Source organism: Solanum tuberosum, unplaced genomic scaffold (genome assembly GCF_000226075.1).
Source record: "Solanum tuberosum cultivar DM 1-3 516 R44 unplaced genomic scaffold, SolTub_3.0 scf00017, whole genome shotgun sequence".
Classification (NCBI taxonomy): Eukaryota; Viridiplantae; Streptophyta; class Magnoliopsida; order Solanales; family Solanaceae; genus Solanum; species Solanum tuberosum.
The window spans coordinates 1170414-1178113 of record NW_006238943.1 but is presented as its reverse complement, the minus strand read 5'-3'; the positions used below and the strand labels follow the sequence as shown (position 1 = coordinate 1178113).

Genomic DNA, 7700 nt, shown 5'->3' with positions numbered 1-7700 from the left:
TGAGAAAAATGTGTAGTCTTCTCATCTCCCTTCTAATTATCTTCTACAATAGTTTTCTTTGTTAGTTCCGTTTTCCGTTGTAACTTCGAGTTTAAAGATTATAATATTTGAATGTTTCTATTGTGAAATTGGAGTTGTTACACAATCTTTTATATGTTTTTCTTCTTTTCTTTTACTATTTTTGTCTGCAATAATTACAAAGAAAAATTACTCCCTTTTCAAAAAAAAAAATTATAATTATGGATTGACGGATCGGATGTAAGATATGAATAATTTTTTAAATATTTTTAGTATAATAATAACAAAATAAATGTGATGAAAAGAAAAATGATTTCATTATCGTCATTATTTGTTGTCATAAGGTCCCTCAATAAAGTGTCGGTTATTAGCACAAAAGGAAATTTACCGCAATTAACAAAGAAAACATCTTCAGGAAGAATACTCCAACAAGGTTTCTCTCAAGTCTACCAACAGCTTCTTAATAAAAAGCATGAATACTCTTTTTAGAAATGTTGATTGAATTTTTTGTCCTTCGTTTATACACTCTGCTTAATGCAAATTGATACTAAGAAATGTAGGACTTTGATGTCAAATTGATGTTGCAATGTAATAGGGACTCTTCTTCACAAGTTTTGACCCCCTTGAAGGTCAAAGCTCTTTTTATTTAGTTTCTTGATTTTTTGCTTATCATAGAAATCATATTCTTTAACTGATATTTAAGTGTTTGATCTACTACTAAAATTTTATTTTAACAACTTATAAGGTGATTTTTTAATTTCAGGAGTAAACAAGACGTGATGCTTTTGTAGACAGTTGAATAGAACTTTAATTTAAATTGCGTCAATTCAAATAAGGTATGCACCATGTCTTTCTAACAATTTTCAATTCTTTTACATGAGTAATCTTATATATTTATAAAAGAGAACCTTTGGCCCGCCTACGGGGCGCCACCACAAACCAGAATTCTCTTTTTATTTATAAAATAGAACCTTTGGCCCGCCTACGTGGCGTTACCACAAACCAAAATTCTCTTTTAATTTATTTATTTCCAAAACTACCCTTCCCCTTTTATGAAAAGTTGTGACATTTATGAAAAATAGTGACTTTTATGAAAAGTTTTGACTTTAACTAGCCTTCCCCTTTCATGAAAAGTTGTGACATTTATGAAAAGTTGCGATTTTTATGAAAAGTTGCGACTTTAATGAAGAGTTGCGACTTTTATGAAAAGTTGCGACTTTAATGAAGGGTTGCGACTTTTATGAAAAGTTCCGACTTTTATGAAAGGTTTGTGACCTTTCCGAAGGGTTGCAACTTTTCCAAATAGTTGTAACTTTTCTGATAAAGCACAATAAACATTTGTTCACACTATCCTTTGTTGTCTATAAATAGAGGAATTTCCTCTCATTTTAAAACAAGTAAAATTATGAATCTCTTCTTCTTCTTCACAATTAAATATTTGGTTACTTTGCTTCTGTTGAGTGGCTCACTGACACCATTGCTTATGTTACAGATCCTGATATGTATTTTTACAGTCATTAATTTATGCTTATGTTATTAAGGATAAATGATAAGATGTAATAATTTTTATTTTCCTTTACATTATTAATGTTTGTTACTACGTAATCTTATATGTAAGATAATATAGTGTTTTCGTTTTAATAACTGATAGGTTTTAAGTATTATTTTATAAATTTCATGACACTATTAAATTCCCGCACGAAGCATGGATAATTTTAGTAGTTTTTAATAATTTGATTGTGTACTAATCAGTACGGACAAAAAGCTTTCTCAAGGACATTTGATTATTTTATATTTAATTAGATTCCATGTGGTTTATCTTTTAAATCAAAATAATCTCTTATTATAATTGCCTCAGTGATCTTTTCTATTGAACTTAATTAGTGCATTTTTGCATCAGAAGATTTTAATAAGTTAATGCATGTGTATTCTACAAAGTAGAACCTCTTTGATATCTTTTAGTTTGTTCATGACGAATGAAAAATTTAAGATCACAAAATTTAAAAAACACATACATTTTTAATTTAAAATTATAAATTTTGAAAATCTCTTTTTATTTCTTAAAATTTGTGCTCAAATAAGCTAGAACACTTAAATTGAGTGAAGTTGGTATATCAATTTTGCGATCATATGCTCTATTATATATATTGATTGTTGAGTTATTGTGATGTAGTAGAAAAGGACATGAGGCCAAGACAACACAAGTTGTACCAAAAGTAATTCATAAAATTTAATGGTTACCAATCAACTTACCTACCCCTCTTAATTACACATCAAAACCTAACGAAAATTAATGTGACAATTTTTTATTTATTTTTTATTTTTTAAAAAGAAGAAAAAGTCTTAAAGCTATTTTTTTCGGATATGTTGTAATTTATTTTTTGTATATGTAAAAAGAAGTTGGGCCATATATAATAAATTTTACAAGAAATTTAGTAAAAATAAATTTGACCATCAAAATAATAAATCCAAATTAGCCGTTGAATCAAAGAAGCCAAAAAAATATGTGTGAGAAGGATCAAATATATCCATATATAAAAGTTTTTTTTAAAAAAAAATTAAATTGATTTTTTTCACTTTTGTTAGAGGAAAAAGGGTATACATGAGTCATTTGTAAAACAATAGAGGTATATGTGAACCACTTTTTTTAAGGAGGGGTATATAAACTTCAAGTCACAAAGTTAAAAAGTATTTGACACCATTTTCTCTAGAAAAAAATAATACATGTGTTAGTTGTATGATATATATTTTTTATTTGTCGTAAAAAAAAGTTATATTATATATTTTATTTAATATTATTTTAATACATAATAAACCATGGCATCAACGAAACAATATTAACACAGCCTCAAAATCAAATTAAGTCATCCTCACTCAAAGGAAATGCACCAGCAACTGTCATTTTTTTCTCCTTTCAATAGTAAAACTTTTCAAACAACAAGAAGACAATGATAAGTTGAAGCAAATTCATTAGTTTCTCAATTCAATAATTGAAGCAAGAGAGTATGGATAATTTATTAGGGATGTAGAAAGGGGGGTTAGGTGGGGGACTCAAAAATAAAAGAGCTTAAAATGATAGATTTCTACCCAGCTCATTATAGCGTTAAAAGGGACCTACCATATCATAAATATGTTTACCAACATAAGAATAACTACCACATAAGAAGCGTCCATAGTCCTAATGTTCAATCCAACATAAGAATAACTACCACATAAAGATTCAACAACTTTCCCTTCTCGACTTAAGCAAAGGGACCTTACAAAAAATTTCACTTCCCAAATCATTGTTGAGCCTTGCTAATGTTTCAAAACTTTTTTCTAAAACTTTCAATTTTTCTTCTGTTAATAGTACTATTGGTATATTTCTTGCCACCGAAGCCACCTCCAGCCCTTCTTGTTATCAAACGAATACTATCTACACCTCCTACCAATACAACGAGCAATCACGCTATGCGTATACTCAGGAAACTGAGTTGAAGCATAAACAACCATGGTCTTGTCCACATCCGGCCTTTGGGTACATTAGAGCTTGATATTCCCTTTGCAGCAAGTCATGTTTATCTCAAGGAAGCCACAGTAGACAGCTCTACAACTTGGAAATCACAACCACCTTACTAAAACCAATTAAAAAGAAGTTTTAGAACTCTTGGCCAATCCACATATTGGCCAATATTATTTTATAAATTCCATGATACTATTAAATTCCCGCGCGAAGCGCGAGTAATTTACTAGTTTTTAATTGATTGTGTACTAATCAGTACGGACAAAAAGCTTTCTCAAGGACATTTGATTATTTTATATTTAATTAGATTCCATGAGGTTTATCTTTTAAATCAAAATAATCTCTTATTATAATTGTTCAGTGATCTTTTCTATTGAACTTAATTAGTGCGTTTATGTATCAGAAGATTTTAGTAAGTTAATGCATGTGTATTCTACAAAGTAGAACCTCTTTGATATCTTTTAGTTTGTTCATGACAAATGGAAAATTTAAGATCACAAACTTTAAAAAACACATACATTTTTAATTTAAAATTATAAATTTTGAAAATCTCTTTTTATTTCTTAAAATTTGTGCTCAAATAAACTAGAACACTTAAATTGAGTGAAGTTAGTATATCAATTCTGCGATCATATGCTCTATTATATATATTGATTGTTGGGTTATTGTGATGTAGTGGAAAAGGACATGAGGCCAAGACAACACAAGTTGTGCCAAAAGTAATTCATAAAATTTAATGGTCACCAATCAACTTACCTACCCCTCTTAATTACACATCAAAACCTAACGAAAATTAATGTGAGAACAAGAAGACAATGATAATTTATTAGGGATGTAGAAACAACAAGAAGACAATGATAAATTGAAGCAAATTCATTACTTTCTCAATTCAATAATTGAAGCAAGAGAGTAAGGATAATTTATTAGGGATGTAGAAAGGGGGCCCTAGGTGGGGGACTTAAAAATAAAATAGCTTAAAATGATAGATTTCTACCCAGCTTATTATAGCGCTAAAAGGGACCTACCATATCATAAATATGTTTACCAACATAAGAAGCGTCCATACGCCTGATGTTCAATCCAACATAAGAATAACTACCACATAAAGATTCAACAACTTTCCTTTCTCGACTTAAGCAAAGGGACCTTACAAAAAAATTTCACTTCCCTAATCATTGTTGAGCCTTGCTAATGTTTCAAAACTTTTCTAAAACTTTCAATTTCCACTTGCAGCAAGTCATGTTTATCTCAAGGAAGCCACAGTAGACAGCTCTACAACTTGGAAATCACAACCTCCATACTAAAACCAATTAAAAAGAAGTTTTAGAACTCTTGGCCAATCCACATATTGCAATTACAGACCAGCACACACATCTCTATATATATACCTGTACGTGAAAGATTTCTCTAGACAAATAATGAAATACTATTGTTTAATTTGACTAAGAAAGTGAATACTGAAAGTGAAGAAGTTTAAAATTCAAAATATCATATATGGCTCATAATTGATTTTTTTATATTTTACAATTTTGTACTGTTTGGAATACCAAATTAAGAATACCTGCATCATTCAGCTTTTCTTCCTTCATTCTATTAAGCTCTTTACTGTCTGGGATGCCAAGCTGATCTTGCCGAGCCAGATTGCCAAACGCTTTAAATGATATCTTACCACTCTCACAGAGACTTCACCTCTACAGCTACATATCTGCATATCATGAGAAGTAAAACATATCTTTTTATGCTAATCAAATTCCAGATGAGAAGGTTAATAATCATCCCAGGCTTAGGTTAAAAGAAAAGACGGAAATGCAAAACAACGGAAGAAATTAGCATCACATGACTGCTGAAATGGGACTCAAGCTATTGCTATCATTTTGGAAAAACCTACGGTTACATTTGTAACAAAACGAGCAATCTAACTGAGACAACAATTGGATGCTTCAGAAATCCTGATAACTGAGACAACAAATTTCACTCCTCAAAATCTCCCCTGTTTCTTATACATTTTACATAGCATTAATAGTTTTCTCTAACCATATGCGTCCAGGAATTCCGATTTCTCAATACACAAAGTCCAATAATTGTGTTATCTTTTACCTTTTGCCTTGGTATCCAGATTAAAAAGAACACCATAATAGCATCCTAGACAAAACAAAACGCAAGAAAGATATTGATTGTTGGTATAAAAAGAAGTGACATTAGACGCAAGTGATGCATTTTAAAGTCGTGGGAGCCTAGGACCCAAAGTCAACAATACAAGCTATTACATACATAGTTCAACAGCTTTCACTTTTCGACTTGAACAGAGAGACCTTCAAAACTTTTCACTTCCCAAATGATCACCGAGCCTTGTCAAAATCCTAACAATGAAAAAGTAATATCTTTCCTTATAACCTATGATCATAATGTCAATGTCTCTCTTATGAGTTACTTAAACAATTTTTTTCTCATGTACCTTCGGATTCCATTAGAGCTGTATGTTCCATTTGCAGCAAGTCATGCTTCATCTCAAGGAAGCCATAGCAGACGGTTGTACGACTTGGAAATCACAACCTCCATACTGAAAGCAATTAAAAAGAAATTTTAGAACTCTAAGCCAATCCCCGTGTTACAATTACAGACCACAGTGGCGTAGCCATCCTTGTTCGTCGGAATATTATACTATATATACTAGTAAAATGATTAACAAAGTGGCTAAATAACATTGTTTGGACACCCTTGACACAACAATATGATGTAGCCTAGTGATTTCAAGCGCCTTGAAAAAGTAAAGACACACAAATTTAAAGTGTTCGTGTGTTCGAATCTCACTTAGTAGCAATTGTTTTTTCACATTTTAAGAAGAGCAGGTTCACTTTAGCACTTGGACACCCTTCGTGAAAATCCTGGCTCCACCACTGACAGACCACACACTGTATATTTATAGCTGCACATGAATGATACTCTAGACAAGTAATGAAATATTCTGGTTCTATTTGACTACAAAAAGTGATTTCTAAGCTTACTGCCAAGTGAAGAAGTGTCAAATTCAATATATCATATATGGCTCACAAGCAATTTTTTATGCTGAAGAAACTAGAAGAACAAAGCAATGTGAAGGGAGTCAAGCTGCCAATTCATCTCAATTAATCAAGAACTGAAGGCTTCTCAATTTTTCACCCTCTAGCATAGTCATAATACATCATGATACGTCTATTCGTTTATTAGCCTTAGATTCATCTCTGATGTGAATCGATTGCATTTTTCTGAGCAATCATGATTTTAGTTGACTGAAGTTTAAGAACAACGAAGGCAAGATCGAACAACTACAGCAATAACAGATATGTGTACCTACATGACCTTATACCCTTGAGGGAGAAGAGAGGTTGTTTTCGAAAGACCCTCAACACGAGAACAAGTTTGAAAGAAGAGCAAGAGAAAGAAAAATACTAACAGACTGTTAAATTGCAGAACAGAAAGTAAGGAGAAGTTCTGAAAGAAAAGTTCTGTTCATACTGGTGTAACTTAGACATGTTCTTTTTATATCCTAACAAATAGATGTGGTGGTTTCCATTTTCTCCTCGTACGTATACATTCCAATGGATGATTGGTGCATATTCTTTCTTCTTATGCTTTCATGAATATCCCCAGCCTAAATAAATATTTTTCTTGTAGATTGGCATTTTATTCATTCTATTAAACTCTTCACCGTCTGGGATGTCAAACTCATATTGCCGAGCCAGATAGCCATACACTTTAATGATATCTTACCACTCTCACAGAGACTTCATCTCTGCAACTACATATCTGCATATCATGATGAGTAAAATTATCTCAATTCATACCTATACTAGATTTCTTTTACAATGTTTCAATGCAAATATAAAGATTTCATCCTGATCTAAATATGCTTCCTCGACTTTACAGAGGCAATAGATTGGTCAAAAAGATCACAGAGAAAAACAATGAAGAAACAAGCATAGAGAAGTGTAATGACCCTAAAGGTCATTTTTGGAAATTTTCATAAAATGACCGTTTTACCCCTCCCGATAGTTGCCCCGAGTCCTAATTGTTGTATTTTCGAAGTTGGTTTGAAGGAAAATTGATGAAAAGTTGAGTTTTTGGAAAGTTGAGTTTTTAAGAGTTAAAGTTTGGTTAAAAGTGCTATTTCGAGTCATTTGGAGTTTCGAGACTCGAATCG

The 7700-nt window shown here is 31.5% G+C and overlaps 1 long non-coding RNA gene across 1 annotated transcript; it reads right to left on the bottom strand.

Moving 5' to 3' along the window:
* Positions 1–4454: 4454 nt before the first annotated feature.
* On the bottom strand, positions 4455–6134 carry LOC107063441 (uncharacterized). Its single transcript, XR_001475286.1, has 3 exons — positions 5976–6134; positions 5082–5225; positions 4455–4820 (listed from the first exon to the last, which is right to left on the bottom strand). It is a non-coding gene; the product is annotated as an uncharacterized lncRNA (long non-coding RNA).
* Between the last annotated feature and the right edge of the window lie 1566 nt (positions 6135–7700).